We start from the raw sequence: 26,460 nt of genomic DNA, 5'->3' as shown, positions 1-26,460 counted from the left end.
TTTTGGTAACGAGGGAGACTGTGGTTGGAGTCCCCTCGCTGTGTTTTACATGATTTTAGAAAAGCATGACATGACTAAGAGGTTGACTTTCAGCATCTGCAAACGGTTAGGTACACAAATGCTGCCTTTCCAACCTTTTTTACAGAGGATTTTCGAGACCTTATGCCCATTGCAGTGCCCCAAGAGCCGATGCCCAGTCGCCACTCCTTCTCCAACAAAGGCTTGCCCACGCTACACCAGCATGTCGCACAAAACATCACCGCTTCTTTAAGAAACTCTGTGTGTGACAGGGTGCATTTATCCACAGATACTTGGCCCAGTAAGCATGGACAGGGGCGTTACATGTTGCTGACTGGGCACTGGGTTACTATGGGGAGAGATGGAGAAGGGTCTACTGTACAAGTCTTGCCGTCCCCACGAGTTGTGTGTCAATCCTTCCTCTGTATGTAGAAGTTCCTACACTGCTTCTGCCTCCTCAACCTCATCTGGGTCCTACACCTCCGACCAAACCCTGTGTGGTCAGGCCACCCGCGTTGTAACTGCGCACAAGGAATCCCACACACCTCTTAACGATGCTGACAGCAGAGCTCAGCGGCATCCGGCGGTCGACTCTTTACTTTGAAATGTCTGGGAAATGTGAGTCACACCGCATACAAGTTGTGGACGGTAAGCTCTGGAGAGTGAGACCGAGTTTCATCAATGGTTGTCTCCACTCAACAGCAACCAGGGAAGGCCAGGTGCGACAATGATGCAAACCTGGGTGCGGCCCTTCACCATGACACACGTGCCTTTTGTGGCTCACGTGTTGAACCTGCTTGTCCAGCAATTTTTACACCACTATCCCGGCCTACATGGCCTTCTGCAGAGGGCACGGTGTAACGCCTGCCTGGATCCATACACTCAGACGGGCTGTAAAGGATAGGCTACAGGGAAGCCACTCACCAACCAGGACCTACAGAACCCTGAAACCCTTTAACCCCTATACAGGGATTTGGAATTACACAGGGCCCAAGGTGAGCAATACCTGTGGAAGGCTGCAGTCCGAGACAGTAGTAGTCAGGCAGGGTCAAACCATGAATTGAGGAACAGGAACAGAATGGGACGGCCAGGACTTAATCAGAAAAGAATCAGAGGTCAAATGCGGATCGGGCAACGAGGTAGATAAACAGCAGGCAGGAGACGTAGTCAGGAAACAAGCACACAAAATCACAAAACAGAACTGGGCGGAACAGGAACAAGAGGTTAGGAGGTATGTCTGGCAGTGGTCAGCAGACCGGATGTGCCTAAAAAAGGGTGTCGAGTCTTCCCATTGGTTGTAGCTGAATAATGGTACTTCATCTGGGAGACACCCACCACCTACATTCAGCCAGTGGTTCTCCATATCTCCAGGTAACGCAGCCCAGTGGGTGAGCATAACCTGTGTCCACCGGCGCCGCTGGCATCGACTCCTTTCCCATCATCAGCACTATGCACGAAAGGACCACGGTGTCACCTGGCGACCGGAGTACAAATTGATGGAGCGGACTCCTGTGGTGACTTAAAAGCCGTGTGCGGCAATGATGCAAACCTGGCTGCGGTCCTTCGTCAGGGCAATGTGACACACGTGGCTTGTATGGCTCACGTGTTGAACCTGGTTCTCCAGCAATTTTTAAACCACCATCCCGGCCTACATGGCCTTCTGCAGCGGGCATGCTTCCTATGTGCTCACTTCCACCGTTCACACCCAGCAGCTCAACAACTTGCATCGCTCCAGAAGTCTTTCGGTCTGCCGGTTCACCGCCTGAAATGCGATGTGCCGACACGCAGGAATTTGAATCTGCACATGTTGCAGCGTCTGTATAATAAGAAACAGTTAAATATTTATTGAGACTTTTTTTAGAAAATAAAAAGGAAAAAATAAAAACAACAAGAAGGGGATAAGCCTAAAAACATTCCTTTCATAATCTTCTTATTTATAAGCACGTGTACATCATATTATTCAATGTTCACATATATTCAACAATTGTCCACTAGAGGTCATCGGTGCATAGCAGGAATATAAGGGTACAAAATATTTTGCTGAACAACAACACAAAATAGTATTGTTTGTATATTCCAACAAGAGATCTGCATAAAAAAATTGGATATTGCTTAAACTTAATTCAATAGAGGGAACAAGGAAATGATCAGAGATATATAAACAACCACAAATAAACAGTGGCAAAATGGCTCAGGCAATATATAAGCTGTATAGGGAAAGAGACAGACAGACAGGGAAAGAGATAGAGATACAGACAGGGAAAGAGACAGACAGACAGACAGGAAAAGAAACAGACAGACAGACAGAGACAGGCAGACAGAGAAAGAGAGAGAGAGGGACAGACACAGACAGACAGAGAGACAGACAGAGATAGACAGACACACATAGACAGAGAGAGAGACAGACACAGAGGAAGACAGACAGAGACTGGGAGAGAAACAAAGAGACAGTTACTATCCCGGGTAACATGGGGTTCTACAGCTAGATACTACATAATCCCAAAGGATGCTATGGGAACAAAATATAGCCTATTAAATATTGCACTTGCCCATCAGTTACCAGCAAAAGGAACAGACAATATAAGGGCTATAAAAAAGCTACTATATAATCACAAAAGTTTGTGTAGGAAAAATCAGTAGCCTAGTAAATATTGCACTTGTCCAATAGCAATAAATAGCAGCAAAAGGAGCAGAGAGAAAAAAAATTAAAAATAAACAAACAGGCATAAAAGACAAGTGTCAGGCTGTGGATACCATGCCAGGAGCATATGAATAAGGGCAGATACTCTGACGCGCGTTTCTCCGGGGGCCTTTTCGCTAGGGTCTATATTCTAGGGTCCTATTCAAGCACATTAACGTTAGTGATAATGACTCCTCTTCTTTACTTCGCCAGGGAAGTTTTAATTAATAGGAAAACTTTTTTCCTATTGTCTGCTGTCCAAATCTGGGGTGTGTCTTATAGTAAGGATTGTCTTATAGTTCAAAGAATACCATAAAAATGTTACTTTAACCCCAAATTTTTCATTTTCACAAGGGCAAAAGGAAAAAATGGACCAAAATATTTGTTGTGCAATTTCTTCTGAGTACACTAATACCCCATGTGTAATGGAAAACTACTGTTTGGGCACATGGCAGGGCTTGGAAGGCAGAGAATACTATTTGAATTTTGGAGTGTCATTTTGGCTGGAATAGATTTAGGATGCCATGTCACATTTGAAGATCCCCTGACATTGCAAAACACAAAAACCCTCAACAAAGTCAATCCATTTTGGAAACTACACCTCTAGCGGAATTTATCTTGGGGTGTAGTGAGCAATTTTAAGCATCAGGTGATTAAAGGAATTGTATAATATTGTGCTGTGAAAATAAACAAAACTACAATTTTTTTACTAAAATATTGCTAGGACCCCATAGTTTTAATTTTCAAAACAGGTAATTGTTACTCAATTTTTCCTGAATTTGTCAGTACCCATTCTGTGTTCGAAAACTACTTTTGAGCTACAGTGCAAAGTTCAAAAAGGTAAGGAGGGCCATATTGGAGTTGCAGACCCCCAAAAGTGACCACCATTTTACAAAGTACACCTCTCCATGAATTCATCTAGAGGTGCCGTGAGCTTATTAAAACAACAGGTGTCCCACATGATTTTATACCATTGAGCGGTGAAGAAAAAATAATTTATTTTTTTTCACTAAAATGTTGTTTTAGCCCCAAATTTGTAATTTTTCATAAGGGCTAATGAGGAAAAAATGGACAATACAGTTTGTTGTGTTATTGTTCAGAGCACGCCAATACCCTTCATATAACTGGGAACTACTTTTGCAGTACAGTGCAAAGTTGAGAAGGGATTAGCACCATATTGGACTTAAGAATTTGCTGGAATGGTTTGCGAGTGCCATGTCACATTGGCAAAGCCCCAGAGGTGCCAGAACAGGAGAAATACCCCACAAGTGACCCTATATTAAACACTGCAACCCTAAACAAATTCATCTAGGGGTGAAGTGAGCATAATGACACTACATATGTCACAAAAATTTTTACTAGTGGTGGGGTGATGGGACATTGGACACATGTACCTCGCACTTTATTATCTCCACCTGACACAGGTAAATTGTATATGTTAGACTGATTCAGCATAATGATAATCATATTTTAGATTGCTATTAACAGCTGCAGACATACTATTTACAGTGTCATCTCTCCTCAATAGACGATACAGTCATACTCAGCGTACAGTTCAATAGTTACTATATTCTTCTTCATATTGTAGTCTTTGTATAGTGTGTTCACCCATATCCTGTCCACCGCCATTAACTTGAGAATGGCGGCAGCTATAGACATAGAAGTGGTGACTAGGTATAGTAAAGTAGCCATGTGCTACGCAATGAAACCACCTATAGCGCCACCTGGTGGAAAACAACAGAGTTAGCATTTTTATCTCGAAAACGGAACGAGATAGAGAAAAAAAGTGAATTAAAAATTTTTAGGGCATTATCAATTCAATACGAATCGACACCTTGCATACAGAAATGCTATGATATGAAACCCATGACCCCTCCCAAAACATTGAATGCTGGTTACGCATATGGCGCTAAAAGTGGCCACCATCAGCTGCAATGCACATCTTGACTCTGGACAGCATACTGTATCTTGCTGCACGTTGTGCAATATGGTAGGTGACACATTTGCACAAGCATCTGTGATACATCATCATAGGTCCTGCAATGTTGGTGGAGTCGCATACACCTGCTTTTTGATGTGACGTCACAGAAAGAAGTCCAATGGGATCAGGTCAGGTGAGCATGGAGGCCACTCCACGCAGCCACCATAACCAATGACTTGTAGGAAGGTCTCCATGAGGTATCGCTTCACATCCACATCTTGTGAGTTTTACACGTTCTTATCATAGCATTTCTGTATGCAAGGTGTCGATTTGTATTGAATTGATGATGCCCTACAATTTTTTAATTCACTTCTTTTCGCTATCTCGTTCCAATTTCGAGATAAAAATGCTAACTCCGTTGTTTTCCACCAGGTGGCGCTATAGGTGGTTTCATTGCGTAGCACATGGCTACTTTACTATACCTAGAAACTACTTCTATGCCTATAGCTGCCGCTATTCTCAAGTTAATTGCGGTGGACAGGATATGGGTGGACACACTGTATTCTGCACACAGTAGTGCCATTGGTACTATAGCTGTTTTATCATATTCACTGTTTGCACCTTCACCTTATATTTGTGTTTATATATATTTATACTAACTCCTGTCCACATATTCAGTGTCTGACAATTCTGTGGTGCTGTTTTTTTTATTCCAAGTCCCGTTGTTTGGCACCGTTGCTGTAATATTTAATGGATACTAATATATTATCAATAAAATTTGTACTTTATTATGGCAATTTGCAGCTTTGTATTTCTGCATTAGCTAGCAGCTGCTAGCAGGAAAAACTGACATTAATTCCTGAAGTGCCAGCACAAAGCAAATACGTTTAATATACTGAGCCACCCAATAACGAGTGAAGCTCAGATCACTGGACTGTCACGCATCTCTCAACCACGAGAGACACTTGTGCTGCACATTTTTAACTTTGTAACTTGTAGGAAAAGCTTTGCAATTTATGTATTTATTTTTTTTTTCATATGGGAAAATTACTGATGAAACACTGATGATAAATATTGTAACACTGACCAAATACTGACTAAAATTGAATCCAAAACAATGATGAAAATCGGACCATTTTATGAGTACAAGAAAATCACTAACATCTGAATGAGGTCTCAGGATGTAAAAACTATTTTACGCATTAAATAGAAGCCTGTGGTTCAATACCAAGGTTTCTACTTCTCACACTATTATAGGTCCTAGCTTTATTCATGGCTATGTCAAGTTTAAATGTACATTTTATTACATCGCCAGATTCAGAAGCTTCTGTGATAAGTTTTTAATCATTGTAACATTTGCCATCACCTTTACCAATACTTGTACTTAAGCCATAAAAGTGAGAATTTGTATTTAATATATTCTTCAAATAAATGGGTCATATTAGCATGCACACTGGATAGTGCATTTTTGCACAGTCCATTTATTAGAATTTTATCTACTAGTTATGATAAAGATGAAGACGGTCAAAACATTGGACCTTATATCTGTTATCACTAGTGTCAGTTAAGGCTAGTTTCACACTTGCGTTGTTTTACTTCAGTCGAAATCTGCCGTTTTGGAAAACAGCGTTAACGGATTCCGCTGTTTCCCATAGACTTGTATGGCGACGGATTGCGACTGATGTACCTGCGTTGCTTCCACTGGCTGACACTGCGTTGCTTCCGCCGGGCAGAAAGAACGCAGCACGTAACGTTTTTTTGAGCAGTGGAATCCTTAAGATTTCGCTGCGCATGCTCTCTCTGGCTCCCTGCATACGTAACCAGGGTATACATCGAGTTACTAAGCAAAGCGCTTTGCTTAGTAACCCGATATTTACCCTGGCTACATGTGCAGGGAGCCAGCGCTAAGCGGTGTACCCTGGTAACCAAGGTAAATATCGGGTAACCAAGCAAAGTGCTTTGCTTAGTTACCTGATATTTACCCTGGCTATGTGTGCAGGGAGCCCGACACTTCCCCGCTTGGCTCCACCCCCTCCCGCATGTACACACGCACACACACAGACGCGCACACACACACACACACACACACACACTCACCTGTTCCCAGCCATGCAGTCCCTGCGGCACTGACGTCCTCAGCACCATGGCCCCGCTTGGCTCCACCCACTCCGCACCCTGCACTCATTCTTGGCGGCCGAACGATCAGCTGATCACCCGGCGGCCAGCTGCTGTGAGCGATCAGCTGATCACCCGGCGGCCGGCTGCTGTGAGCGATCAGCTGATTGTTCACAATAGTCTGCCACTGGTAAAACTGTAAAGAAGAAAAAAAAAACAGATTCTGTTGTTTTGTACGATCCGCTGCATCGGTTGTGCCACTATATGCAACACATCCGTTGCATCCTTCACACAATGCAATGCAACGGATGCCTTTCAACGCAAATGGGAAACTAGCCTATATAAAGAATTCATTCTGAAGCATTTATTCTCAACTTCTTCCTAAAGTTTCTACGTTCAGTGCTGAAGGGATCAAAAAGATTTAGAGGTCACAATCTTCTTCCCCAGATTGCAAGAATTCCCCATTGGTCTGTCCGTTCCGGGGGTAGGGGCTATCACACACTCGTTTAGCACAACTGGTGTGTGATGTGGGGATGCTGCACCTCCTATGTGTTTCATGGCCCAGCAGACAAGGGACGCTGTGTCTCCTGGTTGCCAGTTAACGCAGGACGCTACCTTGCTTGGTGGAAGTCAATGGTGGGAATGTGAGCACCCTACTGTACAGGTGAGCAGGGAGTAGCTCCATGAACATGACTGGGAGGGATGTACCACCTGAGCATAATCATTAGTAGTGAGCTGGCTATTTTAACCCTGCTCCTCACCTAGTCCAATGCTGTTTATTCAGTTCCCTTGCACAGTGTTGTGGTGAATGGTTCCTGGTAGCTTTATGTTTGCTTCTCAGCATTTGCTAACAGTAATTTCTGGTTGTTCATCCCTGGTTTTAGTTCCCGTGTTTTCCTTTATTTCCTTTGTTATTCTTTTTCAGTACTGCGCCGCTAGTTTTTGTTTTACATGTATAATACGACATTTACATCATCCGAATCACCAGACACCAGCTATCCTGGAAAAGCAGTCTGGGTTTGGCTCTGTCAAAACTCCCCATCAATTCGGAAGTGGGTGGAGAATATCCCGGCCCTTAAGGACTTGCCTAGTAGTAGTGGCTGGAGCCAAGTGCGAATTTGACTGTGTGCATGACTGCACTATTGGAAGTGTAAATAGGATTGGTCTATCTTGCGCATAACAAGAGGTGACTGAGATCATATAAAAGCACTGTCGTAAATGGAACCTGCTTTATGTGGGATATGACTATTTTAGTTCAGTATTGTTTCCTGTTCTTTGCCCCATTCTCTCCAGACCAGACATTGCAACCAAAGGGCTGGATGTGGCAAAGGGGCCAGTATTAACCTATCAATATTTTTAACTTAAAAGTGGGAGTTGCAAATGTTAAAATACATTATTTGTGATTTTAAGAATGTAAATGGAATAATGTATTAGAAAGATTCGCATTAATGGGCATGGCTTAATGCTGACTAACACAAGAACTCCCAACTAAAGATGAGCCACCACCCCAGTGTTCGAGTTCGGTTTGATTCGTCGAATGGCGGGTGTGTTAGTCAAACATTCGTCGAACACTTTCGAACACCTTCGAAAACCATTGAAAACAATGGCAGGCAAATACAAACACATACAAACATGCACAAACACGAACGCACACACACATATTATGCTCACCTTACCTTCCGTTCCATCGCCGGCCTCCTGGGACTTGCAGTTCACCGGTACAGGATGTGTATCGGGTAACCATGCGACTGATGCCCCGGAGCTTCCGCTGCCAGCATGCTGACGTTAAAGACAGGAGCTGCTTGCCACTGATTGGCCAGCGTGCTGCCTTTAAGTAGCGACAGAGGAAGTTCCTCCCTTGTCGCGATGGTTACCCGATACACATCCTGTAGAGGTGAACTACGTGTATCGGGTAACCAATGCAACGAGGGTGGAACGTCCTCTGTCAGACGCTACTCAAAGGCAGCGTGCTGGCCAATCAGTGGCTCCTGCCTTTGACGTCAGCGCTCTCAGTAGCGTCTGATAGAGGAAGTTCCTCCCTCGTTGCGTTGGTTACCCGATACACGTAGTTTGCCGCTAGAGGATGTGTATCGGGTAACCATCGCGACCAATGCCAAACTTCTGCTGCCAGAGCACTGATGTCAAAGGCAGGAACCGCTGATTGGCCAGCGCGCTGCCTTTGAGTAGCGTCTGACAGAGGAAGTTCCTCCCTCGTTGCGTTGGTTACCCGATACACGTAGTTCGCCGCTACAGGATGTGTATCGGGTAACCATCGCGACGAGGGAGGAACTTCCTCTGTCAGACGCAACTCAAAGGTAGCACGCTGGCCAATCAGAGGCAAGCGGCTCCTGCCTTTGATGTCAGCACGCTGGCAGCGCAAGCACCGGGGCATCGGTCGCATGGTTACCCGATACACATCTTGTACTGGCAAACTGCAAGTCTCAGGAGGCCAGCGATGGAACAGAAGGTAATGTGAGCATAATATGTGTGTGTGCGCATGTATGTTTGTGTATGTTTTTGTATGTTTGTGTGTGTTTATATGTGTTTGTACATGTTTGTGTGTGTTTGTGTGTGTTTGTGCATGTGTGGAATGGCACAATATGGGACCAGGATGGGACATTTAACAAGTTGTGGAACGTATTGTCTGCATTGCAATGATTTCATATTGGAAATCTTGCTTTGCTGAATGAGTAACTTGGTTAACAAGCACAGTCCCAGAATGGATTGTTCTCGTTAACCAAGGTTCCACTGTATTAACATTGAATGACAGCATTACTGTGAAAAGCCAGTTACGCTTTTGGTGATTGAACCGTTATCGAATATAACCTCGAACTGTCGAACTTGAAGCTAATTGTTCGCGTTCGTCGAACGACTCGAACATCGCCTAAAACAGGTCGAATTTGAAATTGGCGAACAGTTCGATTCGAACACCGCTCATCTCTACTCCCAACACATCTTTCAGAAACACTCCAGTGCAACTATCAAGACATAGCATACAGTATTTCTCAGCATGACACTGAATGTAGAATTGCTTTCACATTCCTGTGTGATACCATGTTTCTCCGAAAATAAGACACTGTGTTATATATTTTTTGCCCCAGAAAAAGCACTAGAGCTTATTTGTTGGGTAGGGCTTATTCTTGAGGAAACACGGTTGAGGGAAAGTTTGCCCCTCAAAAAAATGCAGACCTCCCTACCCAGAAGAGTCATACTTACCAGACCCCAGGCATCTGCATTGCTCCCAGGTCCTCCTGAGATCTTTGGTGGGCACTCCCAGCAGGCATGTTGCGCGCCGTCCTCCCCTGCTTCTGGCCGACACACTCACACACACACACACACACACACACACACACTCATGTATGCACTCATGCATGCATACGCACACACACATCAGATTGCACACACAATCACACACACACAGTCCCGACATCCAGTGACTGCTTCTGGCTGGCAGAGAATCATGGGATACAGTGCAGTGGAGCCTGAGGACCTGCGGGTAGAATAGAAAGAGGACCTGCGGGTGGAATGCATCATTCCACTGCCAGGTCCTCCATGGTTTCCACTCGCAGGTCCTCGCACTCCACTGCACTGTGGCCCAGGTCCTTATGCCAGCCAGAAGCAATCAATATTGCAGGATGTAGGGAGTGTGTGTGTGTGCGATCTGATGTGTAATTGTGTGTGTGTATGTGGGATCTGATGTGTGTTGGTGTGCGATCTGATATGTGTGAGTGTGTGATCCACTGGACGCCCTCACGATCGGTATGATCGATGGGTCTTCTCTCTTCTTTCTTATCTCTTTTGGGGGTGTCTGCTTTCTATAATGAATAAGGAATAACGTTTGGAACACCATTCTAAGTCTGAACTGGGTGCAAAAACCTAAAAAAAGGAGGAGATCTCATTTATATGAATAAATACATATGTAGTCAATATAAAGTACTGGCTCATAACTTATTCCTTCCAGTACTAAGGACCAGGGGGCATACACTGCGAGTGGAAGAAATGCGATTCCTTCAACTAAATAGTAAAGGGTTCTTTACAGTTAGACCAGTCAGGCCTGCCACAAGAGGTAGTAATGGCAGATACTATAACAGCTTTTAATAAAAGGCTGGATGATTTCCTCAGTACACACAACATTGTCAATTATAAATGATTTAGTGACAATATGTATAATTGGGGAGGAACGTTGAACTAGATGGACCTAGGTCTTTTTTCAACCTATGCAACTGTAACTATGTAATACAAGTTAATAACAAAGTCAGACAGCACTATATTTGATAGGAGAACCTTGAGAAACCTATTACAAAAATCCACAAATATCTCATTGACCCACCTGGGGGGCCCATTATATCATACATAGGTTCTTTATCATCCAACTTCTCAGCATATATTGATCATCGTCTGCAGCCAGATGTTAAGAAAACACTTTCATATCTGAAAGATACTACACAAAGAATAATAATTGTCGAAAATATGATATGGGAACCAGGTTGGATATTGGGAAATCTAAATGTGTGTTTCCTATATACTTGCATTGACTACCAATTGGAAATAGTAGATGTCAAAAGTGTACTTGGAAAGTAAGAAGATAGACCTGAGGACAAAATGTTTTTCAAATTGAATGCCATCCAGTAAATATTGGATTTAGGGTGGAAGATAGGCATTTGGAGAGTTCCAGACTGCTGTAGATGATGAGAGTTCCATACTCAAAGTTGAATTCAAGTAACTTTTTTTAACGCATTTCTGATTCAAACTAAATACTTTTTCAAAAAATAACTACAGACAAGATCTACTAAATATTAACTCACAATTATTTCTGTTTTGCTCTGGTTATTATTTCTATAATAAGAGGTACCACTAAATTGCTCATGACTTATTGGGTTAATGGGAATCATGTTCCATTCAACCCAGCATAGTATAGGTACATAGACGATATCATCTTAGTTTGAGAGGTGACTTGAAGTGAACTAACCACTTAATAACTATTTAAACTGACAATTAATACGTAACTTTAGCAAATTTCCATTTTTTTATTTTTTTTTTAGATTTAACCCGTTAACGACTGTGGGCAGTAAAATTATATCATAGTGGTCATAGTGTTAATCTCCCCAGGCTGCTGCTGGCAGCCGGGGTCAGATCAGCGCAAATCTCAGCTTATTTATACAGCTGACATGTGTGCCTGCTAGGCACGAGCCGAATCGCTATCTGCCCGTGCCTTTTAACCCCTTAAATAGCTCTGCCAATATGTGACAGTGCCATTATAATAGCGATTGCGCTGTAACTTTACTCACAAGGCCTCCACCGGAAGTCACATGAAGTGATCACATGGATCCAGTGGTTGTCATGGTAGCACAGGGTCATGTGATGACTCATGTGATCACATGACTAAGGTCCGGTAAAAAGACAGCCGAGTACTGGCTGTTACAAGAGGTGATCATTTCTCCCGGTCTCCCCCCAAACTTCTCCGTCTACTGTTCCTTCTCCCGGTCTCCCCCCAAACTTCTCCGTCTACTGTTCCAACTTAAAACATTATAATAAAACACTGGAAAGTACCCTTGATGAAGCTGTACCCCTTACATACAGAATAACTTGGCACAGATAGTGACAACCCTGGCAGACGCTGCAAACGTGTTTTTTTTCCAGCGCTGTACCATGTGTGCTGAACGTCCATGGAGAAAGTCTGAAGATTTTATACATTTTAAGTTTATACTTAAAACATATAACTCTGGCCATCACTTTTCCAAAAAATTCTGCTTTAACACGTCTATAACCTCACCATCCAACAATTCTTAATGACTATTTGACACTTTTGACTCCCAACTGAGTCTCAAAGCGCAGGCCCCAGTCACCAACCTCACCTATGATGATTTGGACAATAATTTCAAAGAAAAAAAATGTATCATATTCACAGGGAATTTTCTCCCAATCCCCAAATATCATGGATCATCTTCCCTCCTGCACCAAGTTCCCTTTTCTTCATTGAGCAGAAAAGGTTACCAGTAGGGATGAGCGAACTTGTTCAAAAAAGGTTCACAAATTTCAAATTTGGCATGAGCCTTGCCCATATGGATTTGTGTTTGGATGACCAAGCCCTTTTCTCAAAAATCGGCAAAGTTTGGCTTAATTTGGTAACTGTTCACTATTGTATTAATGCTTTTCTTCTACCTTATTATGACTTTGGCTAGGATAGTGGTGCTGTAGGATGAGCGGGGGGACATTGTCAGAGGAATGGCAGACTTGTTTTCCCTTCACTTTATGTGTGTATGTTCCGGCAGACAATCAGGGCACAGAAAACATCCACAAGGTTCAGACACATGGGCTTGTGCATTTGGTTGCCTAAGTCCCATGTCCCTTTGCATATAAAAAGCGGACATGCGGCGTTGGTGCCATTTTATGATTACTACAGCTTAGCGATGGTGCTGCTAGACAGAAAGTTAGCTTAGCTAGGGGGTTTAATTTTACCTAGTTCAGATTGATAGGAAGGCAAAAGGGTAGAATACAGAGGTGCAGGGACATGCAGTGTAGGGAAAGTTGTGTGCCACAAATTGACATTTCATCAGTGATTGCAAATTATGTGGGCCAACCCCAAATTGCCATTTCATCATCTAAAAAGACATTACAAAATCTGTGATTCAGCCAAAAATTACCATTGCATCATCTAAATAGAGATTGCAATATCTGTGGTCCTGTCAAAATTGCCATTTGATCATCTAAATTGAGTTTCTACTTCATGGTCCAGGCACAAATTGCCATTTAACCATCTAAATAGAGATTGCAAAATCTGTGGTCCAGGAACAAATTGCCATTTAATCATCTAAGCAGAGATTGCAAAAGCTGTGGCCCAGTCACAAATTGTCATTTCATCATCTAAATTGAGATTGCAATGTCTGTGGTCCTGCCAGCGATTGAAATTTCAGCATCTAAATTCTCATAACTAAATCTGTGGTCTTACAGCCTGCCACAAATAGAAATTTCAGCACATAAATACTGATTGATAATTTTGTGCTCCTGCTGCAGTATCTTAGCGGAAATTTGGATATATATGTGTTGGAGGCCCACACAAGTATCACTGGAAATAAATATTTGTTGATAACTCTGTGCCCATTTCCAAAAATAGGGGCAGACACCATGAAAGTGGCATCAATTACCCCAAGTACCCATATTGCCATAGCACAGCAGTCAGGCATGGGCCATGCATGAGACAGAGTCTGGGCCAGCAGTTACAGCTTTTAAATTAATTTAAAATGAAGAAGTAGATAGGTGACAGGTGTAGAGGTCTGGTGCTCTGAGACCCCTGCCACTACAGGAAACACACAATATGGAGACCCAACATGGAGTCTCCACATATCAAAAACTGTAGGGGCAGGCACCAATAAAGTTGCATTAATTGCCCCAAAATAAACATAGTATTATGGTTGACCATGTGTTACGGGGGGATTGGCAGATCAGGATAAGGTGGTAAATATCTCAATTGCCAGTCGGGGCCCACCATGCTCCAGATGACAAAGGAGCTGCTGGCAACCTGAAGGTTAGGCAGAGAATACAGAGCTGGGTGGCTCTGAGATAAACCAGGAGACCTGAGAACCGGTCCCGTGTGTAGGGGCACATCAGACTGGATGACAACCCAGTTAGCGTTTAGGTGTACCTGGCGCTACACCGACCATGTGTGCATGTGCAGGGAAAACGTCAGGCAGGGTGGTGACCAGGTAGCGTTGATCGGAAGACCACTGCGAAAGTGCCTTGTCGGCCACGTGTAGGACACGTCAGACTGAGTGGTTCCCCAATTAGCGTTTCTGGTCACCTCTCGATTGGCTACGTGTGTGAAGGACACGTCAGGCCAGGTAGTCACACCGGTAGCGTTGACAGTGAAGCCGAAGAGGATAACAGGTTCCATACACTTAGCCCAGGAACTCCCTGTTAACGTCACAGAGGTCCTGGGGTACGCTGACCGTGCACGTAGGAGGCACAACCCGACAGGTGGTGCAGCAGCCGCAGCCCAGTTAACTCAAACAGGGCTGCACTAAGAGGACTGAACAGTAGGATAGAAGCACGGCGCCTGACCCTATCGTGCCCAGCCACTGGTGTCTTGACGTGGCTGGCACTGCACGCCTATCCCTACCTACTGCTTCCAATCCAAAGGCTTATGCTGCAATAAGGCTCTAAACATGGAGGAGTGCTCTGTCTGAGCATATGAGAAGAATGCGCACCTCCATGTTGTCTCCAGCCCCTTTAATAACCTGGGTCCACCCCAACCCCAGGGTGGACCACAATGGCACCTCCAGGGTCCAATAGCGGAGTGCCACGTCATCAGCGACATCACCAGCGGCCTATCCGGAACAGCCACCGTCACTGATGACATCATAGCTGCCACACCCCAAACACCTCACCAGTCATCGTCTGATAACCAATGGTGAGGTGCTGTGTCACTGAGGCGAGCCTCCGCGATCCAGTCTGGAGTGGCCACATCATCAGGACACCTGATGTGTGTCGGCCTATCAGAACCTGCCACCATATGGACATTCCCAATGAGATCCTTACCGGACCTAGCCTCTGATGCTGAAGTGCCTGAGCATGCTCAGTAGCCAGAACAACAGTTCTAGAAATCAGACCCGAGCATGCTCAGTAAGCACAACACAGGACTAAAGGGTACCTTACACACTTCGACATCGCTAGCCAATGCTAGCGATGCCGAGCGTGATAGTAACCGCCCCCATCGTACGGCCGATATGTGGTGATCACTGCCGTAGCGAACATTATCGCTACGGCAGCGTCACATGCACATACCTGCTCTGCTCTGCGATGTCACAGCAGCGTCATTGAACCGCCGCCCAATAGAAGCGAAGGGGCAGAGATGACCGATGTATGAGCCATTTTATCAATACACTAGGCAGTCCTAAAAATGGACCTGGTGCTGGCCAGTGCCCTATCTGAATCTACCCTGATGACAGCCAGATGGGCTCAGAATCTGAAAGCCATCTTAGAAAAAAATATATTAGTTCCCTCATTTTGAAAATCCTTTTGATTCAAGAGGACCCATACAGGGACGCTTCCCTGGAAGCCACTGTCTTGCCTACGCCAATGTCCTTCGATGTACCTCATTCCTTTCTAGTGACGGCAAACATATTTATAATATTAAACATCCCATATCTTGTAGTACTTCACATTTTATTTTTCCACATGTGTATGCCCTTTTATCTATGTGGGCTTCACATCCAGAGAACTTCGAATTAAAGTGAGAGAACATGTGAGGGACATTGGCGCGGCCAGGACAGTGGATGACGATTCACTTCTTAAGACTCTGCCCCGTCACTTCAAGTCTCATCATGGGTGTGAGCCCCAATCCCTTAAGGTCAGGGGGTACGATGTCATCCATGGTGGGATAAAAGGTGACAACCTTAATAAATTACTAGAGCAATATGAATCAAAGTGGATCGCTACCCTAGACACGATGGTGCCAAAGGGTCTTAAAGGGTTATTCCCATCTCCAAGATCCTATCCTAATATGTAATAGGTGTCATAATAATAACCGCAAATGCCGCCAATTAGAAATGTAGTATAGCTCTTCTGATGCACTGTCGCTTACCTCATGTTCAGGGAATTGCAGGACCTTAGGTATCCATAGTTATGACCACACATATAGTCACAGCCAGTTAGTTGCTCGTGGTTATAACCATGCATACCTAAGGTCCTGCAATGCCCTGAACATGAGGTAAGCAACAGTGAATCAGAAGAACTATACTACGTTTCTAATTGGAGGTATTTGCTATTATTATTTTTACACCTACTACATATTTGGATAGGATCTTGGAGATGCAAATAGCCCTCTAAAGAGACAATTAGTTGTACTCCATGTTTGTGGTTGTCCAACACAAGTTTCTCATCTTGCAGTTTATTTTTCTTTATTTTTGTCTTCTTTCTTTTTTTCTTCTCTCTTTTTTCTTATTTCTTTTTCCTTTTTCCGTTGTCCTGGATTTATACAAATTTTTGTATATATTTTATTGCTTGTATTTTATTTTATAGTGGTATTGGCCAGACACTTTGAGTGTGAATCCTTGCACCAAATAATAAGATAAACGTCATGGATGACTTAAACAAGAGATGGACTTATCAGCATCCCTTCATGAAACAGGTTTGGACATCATATGTATGATATAACTGTTTGCATACACATTTTATGTCTTCTGTTTTGATGTATAGTCATTCTCTAAGTTCTGATGCTTATATGACCCATACCCAGCTCTATTGTGCCCAATATACTCTCTGCCGTTTCTAAGATTGCTGTGCGCATGCCCGTGTGCCCGCACTCTTTCCGACTGCTTGCTCCAGAATTTTATGGGCATCTGCACTTGCCCTGGAACGATAGACATGCGTCCTTGTTCCTGCCGGGGTCTTTTTCTAAGTGACTGGGGAGTTTGAACTAGAGATTATTACCAGTCCTCCTCATAACTTTTTCTGGTTATGTATTGTGATTATTGTATTAGCTGCAGCTGTTCTTCATATGTTCTTCATACAATTACCTACATGCCCATAGCAGATTTATGAGGACTGTGCATTCCAATTATATCACTGGCGTGTGACCACTGATGTACTGTGAATACCTTACAGTGATGATCGTTTAAACTTTCACATTGCCTATATACGTACTTACACTTGTCACCTTACATGGATTAGTACTGTTTGTATATTGATCAAATGCTGTATTTTGTTTGATATTGTTTTTGTTTGATAACATCTTTATCTACATCTAACATAACTTTTGTTTGATAACATCATTACCTTGTTGTGCATAGCTCCCCAGCCCTTTTCTTTTTACCATTGGTGTTAATACATTTATTCTATTTCCATAATACTCCAGTATATTCTCCTGTATCACAGTAAATGGACTCATGAATTCTGCTGTCTACCAAAAAATCCTGAAGGAGAATGTCCAGCCATCTGTTTGTTACAAAGCTGAAGCACATTTTGCTATGCAGCAGGACAATGATCCGAAACACATCAGCAAGTCCACCTCTGAATGGCTAAGGCTATGTGCCCATGGGACAATGTACACGCGGAGATTTCCGCAGGTTTGTTCGCAGGTTTACCGCAGCTGCTACCCGGAATCTGGAGCTATCCATTGCTGCGGGATTGGAGCATTTTTGTTGCGGTAAACCTGCGGGACAAGTGCGGATATACCTGCGGAATTCCCGCCCTGAATCTCCATAGTGGAGGAGCGGGAATTCCGCAGATATTTCCGCATGAATAATTGACATACAGTTACATGCAGCTGCGGGACATCTGCAGCATATTCCGCAGCCGCACATACCGCATCATTGATACAGACACTCCCCAAATCCCATAGAGTAACATGGGAAGTGTCTGTACTTGCTAGAACCTGCGGATTTATCTAGAAAATCAAGATAAATCCGCGGGTTTTCCGCGGCACAATCCATGGGTACATTGTCCCGTGGGCACATAGCCTTAAGGAGAACAAAATTAAGATGACTTCAGGCAGCCCTAGTCAAAGTCCTGACCTTAATCCAATTGCGATGCTGTGGCATGACCTTAAAAAGGCGATTAATTACAAGAGTTCTGCAAAGCTGAGTGGGCCAAAATTCTTCAAGAAGAGCATTGTAAAACACTCATTGTCAGTTATCGCAAACACTTGATTGCAGTTATTGCTATAAGGGTGGCCTCACCAGTTATTAGATTTAGGGGCAATCACATTTTCCCACAGGGTCCTGTAGGTTTGGATTTATTTTTCCCTTAATATAAAGACCTTCATTTTGTGTTTACTTGTGTTATCTTTGTCTAATATTTAAATTGGTTTGGCGATCTGAAACATTTATGTAGGTGTGACAAACATGCAAAAGAATAAGAAATCAGGAACTTTTTCACACCACTATTGTATACAGTATAGCATAAAAAATGGCTGTGTATTGGGTTATTTAAAGGGTACACCAAATTTACACTGTTATACAAGCTGTACACTGACTACTTTATATTGTATCAATGTATCATATCTTCAGTGTTATCAAATGAAAAGATATAATAAAATATTTACAAAAATGTGAGGGATGTACTCCCTTTTTTAATATATGAGGCTTTTTTTAGATGTGCATGTTGCAATAATTGTAAACTAACAAAAACTCCTAGAAAAGTTATTTATTTTTGATCATTGATCAATTTATTTCAATTTATAATTTATGAACTTTGGACTTAAAACAGTTATGGAGCTATCTGCATGATTGAGTAATCATGGGCCATAGCATAAACAGTACATCAGACACACCATAAGGAGTTGTTTAAAAAAAAAAGAATAGAAGAATGTACGCAATAGTAGAATTAAGCTTGAGAACCATTCCCTTTCCTTACACTTTAAGTACGCTCATGGGTGTGATCCAATGGGCATCCACTTTACAGCATTATGGTCAGTAAAGAGAGATTAGAGGGATGGGAATTAGCTAAATAGCTAAAATGTCTAGAGCCAAGTGTAGAAAGAGCTATAAATTTGAGACTCTTCTTCCTAAGGGGCTAAACTCTGAGTTGGAGAATTTCGGTTTTACTTAAAAAGATTAAGGAATCCAAATCATGAGCTACATCTAGTCTCAAATTGTCTATATACCACTATTGCGGGCATGGCTCATGTAAACTCACATTATTGTTATTTTATTATTTTAATTATTTATTTATTTCCTTCGTTTTATATTAGCTTTTTGTGTCTTTGCCTATTTTTATGCTTTTTTGTTTTTTATATGGGTTTTTGTGGTGTTTATTTTTGCATTGTTATGCATTTCATAATGCATTTTATATGCATTTTTTACTTTTTTTGTGTTATGTTCAGCTGTGTTAATTTTTACATGTTATATGCTTTTTTACTTGGTACTTTATATTTAATGTTGTATCTTTATCTTTAGTCTGAAATTCAACAATTTGGTAGGTTTTCATTATGTGTCTACATCCGTAAAATCCAGTTATGAAGCAAAAAATGAGGTTCAAATCCGTAATTAACTACATTTAGTTCAGGGTTGGTTTGCGGCAATCCAGTCCACCTATTTCATCTGAATATAAGGGTGAAAATGATGAGTCTTTTATTAAATGCTATTGAAGAAGGAGTACACATAAACATGTCTGGCTAGGCAAATATTATACAGTATTGAACAGTATAAAACTACATACCACAGCACTGTTGAAAAATCTGAAGTGGAATATTCTATATGGTGAGGAACCACAGGTGTGGGCATTTTGAAAAATAAACATAGGAAGTGGTGGTTCCAACTGAGGTCTGGATGCCTGAAACTGCTATTAATCTGGACAATTATAGTGTCCACAACAGTAATATGCCTGGGCATTGTGCAAGTGAAAACTAGAACCATGGGTATTTCTACCACTCGCTGTATTCTACCATCATGCTAAATTACATTTATGCTAACAGTGTCCATTTAACAAGCTGTGAACAACTCATATAGGTGACAATGGCATCATTTAATGCCATCTCTGCGTTGTAGTATACAAATTTATGGCATCCATATTAGTTCATAATACCAGTCGCCTGGATTATATTATTGATACTTGTTTTATGTTTCATTATCCCTATCTTATAGGTATTTGTCTTGAACTGGATTTAAATGTTTGTTATGTTAAACTGCATTTTATTAGCCTCTCATAAGGGTTCTGTTATACATTTTCTACTCAATATAACCGCATATATGTTTTATATACTTTTTAAATATAAAATCAATATATTCTCCAAACACTTAAAAAGATGGCAATTTTTAATTTTTTTTATTTTTTTTGTAGTTGGGTATTTAATGAATTGTCAGAGCTCTCGGTAGTGAGAATTTTGCAGGTACCAATGTGCTCCCTTCTCCAAATATTTTAAACTAATAAGTATAAAGTTGTTAGCAGTCAACAGAATAAATGTGGTGCAGTCTGTGGTACCTAGGTAAAAAAGCTAATTATATTCACTAATCACTAAAAGTAAATATGACTATATGTTCAGCTTGGGGTAAACCGGTGGGCAAGTACAGGTCTCATTTTTAGTTATCTAGCTGATATTCTTTTTCTCTGCACTCCCAACCTTCCATATTGTAACAAAGGATTGGCTGACAAGCGGTTTCATTTAGCCTGCATTGTGTTGAGTGTCCAGTTTCTACACTGATCCTTCCATTCATCAAACTGCATTGTAATGTTTTATTAAAAGAAAATTTGTTCCAGATGGATCAAGATAACTTGGGAAAATACCCAACATTGGTGTCTATATAGGAAATGTAAGAGGTTTTATAGCGAGACAGAATCATGATAATACAAAACTCTATCTGGCAGGATTTGATTTTTGTACCTTGCACTATTTTTTTGTTGAAAATGAGTTGCATATTTATAGTATGTTCTTTCATTATATACATTTAGCCTAAAATGATGCTGATGCCCCATTTCTGCAATTTTGAAAAAAAAAGTATGAATACAAATTGAATAGCAAGATTAAAGTATACAAAATTAGTAAGCACAGCGCGCCGATATAGTTAACCTCTCCGGCAGTGCGGAGGAGACATGATCTCCCTGCGCTGCTGCTGATGACAGCGCACACGCAGAACACAAAGTCCCGGCGTGGTGACGTCATCGCTCAGCGTCGGGCGGGGGGGAGGCAATTGCCCCCAGACTGCTTTCCCAGCTATTGTTGTGGGCCGGCCGCGGGCCGCCTGCTGCATAATGTCATTATAACACACATGGCCGCGCAGAGTGAATTGCGCACGGCCGTGTCTCTTGTACTAAGATGTGGCCGGCCACACTGACAGGCGCAGACAGTGCTGACCGCCGCATAGTACAGGAGACCCGGCCGCTGGCATGCACAGTGCGCGGCCACGTGCGTTATAATGACGTCATGCAGCGCGCGCTGCCTCCATCCAGTGTTGTGGCTGCATCCCAGTGATTAGAAGCTGACTGGGTAGTGGGCGTGACCGGCTTTGTTAGTGGGCGTGGCTATGTTTCGTCCCGTCCACTATAATCATGTAGGCTTCGCCCCCACCTCTCCCCCTGCGCCCCCCTGCACCCTCCATCTGGAGGTCTTACCTCGGTCCCCGCTTCTATCATAAAGAACTCCAGGACACCTGGAGTTTCTTTCTGTCATCACCTGCGTTGCTGAGGTCCTGCCCCTTCTGATCACATAGGTGTGACGTTACCACAGGTCCTTTAGCTTAGAGGGATTTACCATGGCATGAAACAAGTCTGTGGCTGCACGAGAGAGAAGTGTCCCCCAATCATCAAAAGTAAAAAGCACCTCCAGTGTGTGTCTGAGTGTATAGGATTGTGTCTGTCTTTTGTGTATGATTATTTGTATGTGAATGTTTTCAAATATGTATACACTTCTATGTGACTATATCTGTGTATGTGTCTGTATATATGTGTGTGTAGATGGCTGTACGCAGGTGTCTGTATATATGTGTGTGTATACGGCTGTACGCAGGTGTCTGTATATATGTGTGTGTATGTGGCTGTATGCAGGTGTGTGCATGTGTGTACGGCTGTACGCAGGTGTCTGTATGTGTATATGGCTGTATGCAGGTGTCTGTATGTTTATACAGCTGTACGCAGGTGTCTGTATGTGTATATGGCTGTATGCAGGTGTGTGTATGTGTGTACAGCTGTACGCAGATGTCTGTATGTGTATACGGCTGTACGCAGGTGTGTCCATGTGTATACGGCTGTACACAGGTGTGTGTATGTGTATACGGCTGTACGCGGGTGTCTGTAAGGAGCTGTAGGCCCATCATACTGTGTATAGGGGAGGTGTAGAGGTATATTATGTATAGGGAAGGGGTAGAGGCATCTTACTGTGTATAGGGGAGCCATGGGAACATCATACTGTGTATAGGGGAGGTATAAGGGCTTCATACTGTGTATAGGGGAGCTGTACATGGGAGGGACATTATTAAATGTTAAGTGGACACTTAGGAACCATTATTGTTATAGGGGAAGTCAGGGTATTGTGACCATGAAAGGCACACTGGGGGCTCTATTACTTTCTAGGAACAATATGTGGGCACCTTTCTAGGGCACTTACACAGGTCATTAATATTTTCTAGGGGGAAATGTTACCATTTAGAGGGCACAAATGAGGCATTTTACCATGTAAAGAGCACAGTGGTGGCATTAATATGTGGGGGGCACAGTGATGGAATTAATATGTGGGGGGCAGAGTGGTGGCATTACTATGTGGAGGCACAGTGGTGGCATTATTATGTGGAGGCACGGTGGTGGCATTATTATTTGGGGGCACAGTGGTGGCATTATTATGTGGAGCCACGGTGGTGGCATTATTATTTGGGGCACAGTGGTGGAATTAATATGTGGGTGGCAAAGTGGTGGCATTACTATGTGGAGGCACAGTGGTGGCATTATTATGTGGAGGCACGGTGGTGGCATTATTATTTGGGGGCACAGTGGTGGCATTATTATGTGGAGGCACAGTGGTGGCATTATTATTTCGGGGCACAGTGGTGGCATTATTATGTGGGGGGCACAGTGGTGGCATTACTATGGGGGGCACAGTAGTGGCATTACTATGGGGAGGCACAGTGGTGGCATTATTATGTGGGGGCACAGTGGTGGCATTATTATGTGGAGGCACAGTGGTGGCATTAATATGTGGGGGGCACAGTGGTGGCATTATTATGTGGAGGCACAGTGGTGGCATTATTATGTGAGGGCACAGTGGTGGCATTACTATGTGGGGGGCAAAGTGGTGGCATTAATATGTGGGGGGCACAGTGGTGGCATTATCATGTGGCGGCACAGTGGTGGCATTATTATGTGGGGGGCACAGTGGTGGCATTACTATGGGGAGGCACAGTGGTGGCATTATTACAGTTAGGTCCAGAAATATTTGGACAGTGACACAATTTTCGCGAGTTGGGCTCTGCATGCCACCACATTGGATTTGAAATGAAACCTCTACAACAGAATTCAAGTGCAGATTGTAACATTTAATTTGAAGGTTTGAACAAAAATATCTGATAGAAATTGTAGGAATTGTACACATTTCTTTACAAACACTCCACATTTTAGGAGGTCAAAAGTAATTGGACAAATAAACCAAACCCAAACAAACTATTTTTATTTTCAATATTTTGTTGCGAATCCTTTGGAGGCAATCACTGCCTTAAGTCTGGAACCCATGGAGATCACCAAACGCTGGGTTTCCTCCTTCTTAATGCTTTGCCAGGCCTTTACAGCCGCAGCCTTCAGGTCTTGCTTGTTTGTGGGTCTTTCCGTCTTAAGTCTGAATTTGAGCAAGTGAAATGCATGCTCAATTGGGTTAAGACCTGGTGATTGACTTGGCCATTGCAGAATGTTCCACTTTTTTGCACTCATGAACTCCTGGGTAGCTTTGGCTGTATGCTTGGGGTCATTGTCCATCTGTACTATGAAGCGCCGTCCGATCAACTTTGCGGCATTTGGCTGAATCTGGGCTGAAAGTATATCCCGGTACACTTCAGAATTCATCTGGCTACTCTTGTCTGCTGTTATGTCATCAATAAACACAAGTGACCCAGTGCCATTGAAAGCCATGCATGCCCATGCCATTACGTTGCCTCCACCATGTTTTACAGAGGATGTGATGTGCCTTGGATCATGTGCCGTTCCCTTTCTTCTCCAAACTTTTTTCTTCCCATCATTCTGGTACAGGTTGATCTTTGTCTCATCTGTCCATAGAATACTTTTCCAGAATTGAGCTGGCTTCATGAGGTGTTTTTCAGCAAATTTAACTCTGGCCTGTCTATTTTTGGAATTGATGAATGGTTTGCATCTAGATGTGAACCCTTTGTATTTACTTTCATGGAGTCTTCTCTTTACTGTTGACTTAGAGACAGATACACCTACTTCACTGAGAGTGTTCTGGACTTCAGTTGAAGTTGTGAGCGGGTTCTTCTTCACCAAAGAAAGTATGCGGCGATCATCCACCACTGTTGTCATCCGTGGACGCCCAGGCCTTTTTGAGTTCCCAAGCTCACCAGTCAATTCCTTTTGTCTCAGAATGTACCCGACTGTTGATTTTGCTACTCCAAGCATGTCTGCTATCTCTCTGATGGATTTTTTCTTTTTTTTCAGCCTCAGGATGTTCTGCTTCACCTCAATTGAGAGTTCCTTAGACCGCATGTTGTCTGGTCACAGCAACAGCTTCCAAATGCAAAACCACACACCTGTAATCAACCCCAGACCTTTTAACTACTTCATTGACTACAGGTTAACGAGGGAGACGCCTTCAGAGTTAATTGTAGCCCTTAGAGTCCCTTGTCCAATTACTTTTGGTCCCTTGAAAAAGAGGAGGCTATGCATTACAGAGCTATGATTCCTAAACCCTTTCTCCGATTTGGATGTGAAAACTCTCATATTGCAGCTGGGAGTGTGCACTTTCAGCCCATATTATATATATAATTGTATTTCTGAACATGTTTTTGTAAACAGCTAAAATAACAAAACTTGTGTCACTGTCCAAATATTTCTGGACCTAACTGTATGTGAGGGCACAGTGGTGGCATTATTAAGTGCGAGGCACAGTGGTGACATTATTATGTGGGGGCACAGTGGTGGCATTATTATGTGGAGGCATAGTGGTGGCATTATTATGTGAGGGCACAGTGGTGGCATAACTATGTGGGGGGCACAGTGGTGGCATTAATATGTGGGGGGCACAGTGGTGGCATTATTATGTGGGGGCACAGTGGTGGCATTATTATGTGTGGCAGTAAGAGGAGCATGGTGTTTGTGCACACAGCAGGTGCAGTAATAGGGACACACACGGCAGCAGTGGCTCAGTATTGGGGTGACGGCAGGATGAGGAGTTTGTGCAGGTTGGGATTAGATGGGGTTCGGTGCCGGAAGTGTGAGGAGTCAAATATGTCTTTGTTGTAATTTCTGTAGATGAGTTGTGGCTGGAAGAAGTTGTCATGTCGGTCTGGGCCAGATGGAAAAGACGGAAAAGGTGAACAACTCCATCTGAAAGAACGTCAGCTGTAAGTCACCATCTATAACAGCACTGTGATCTCTTGTATGTGCTGCAGCACCGATATCTACCACTATATAGTCACCATATAGCGGTAACATCAGTGTCATCTGCCGAGGTCCACTATACCCACGATTAGTCTGCGCCACCGTAGTTATCATGGTTTCCTGGTAACGGGCCCACTCAGATGTTTTGCCCCCCCTGAGCTGAAACCCTAGCTACGCCACTGGAATAACCCTTTAATAACCAAGCCGCAATTTTCAAATCTCTTGTGTTACATTATGAGGTAAGAACTCTGGAATGTGTCTACATATTCCCGTGATTCTGACATTGTGTTTTCATGACTTATTGTAATTCATGTTAGTGGTAAGGTCAGGTTATATATTTTGCAACTATTTATGAAAATTTTAAATATTCAAACTCGAAATGTTTGAACTCTTAAACCGGGTAGTTTACTATAAAATATAGCTAATAAATAACATTTATTATGTGACAACATTGCATCAAAATTATTTTTCAAAATTATTTATCATTTTGTAGTAGTAGATGGGTTAAGATTTTTGGCAACAATGAAGTGATTTGCGATAGCCCCGAATGAATGGTGTTTTTATTGTCAAGCGACATTGGGCTCCTTTCTGATTCTTCCAAACTTGTCTGACCTACTTCTGTTTCTTTCTGAACACTTTGAATTCCCTAGTGAGTTGTCTCCAAAAGTGTGGGGCATTATAGAAGAGATTATTAAGGGGT

At 42.9% G+C, this 26,460-nt stretch overlaps 1 protein-coding gene across 2 annotated transcripts in view; it reads right to left on the bottom strand.

The window, feature by feature from the left end:
- ADCY1 (adenylate cyclase 1) overlaps window positions 1-26,460 on the bottom strand; it is a 1,189,286-nt gene that overhangs the window by 390,092 nt on the left and 772,734 nt on the right. The window lies entirely within an intron of this gene.

Source organism: Anomaloglossus baeobatrachus, chromosome 6, assembly GCF_048569485.1.
Source record: "Anomaloglossus baeobatrachus isolate aAnoBae1 chromosome 6, aAnoBae1.hap1, whole genome shotgun sequence".
Classification (NCBI taxonomy): domain Eukaryota; kingdom Metazoa; phylum Chordata; class Amphibia; order Anura; family Aromobatidae; genus Anomaloglossus; species Anomaloglossus baeobatrachus.
The sequence above is the reverse complement of the archived record's forward strand: the minus strand, read 5'-3'. Positions and strand labels throughout refer to the sequence as shown.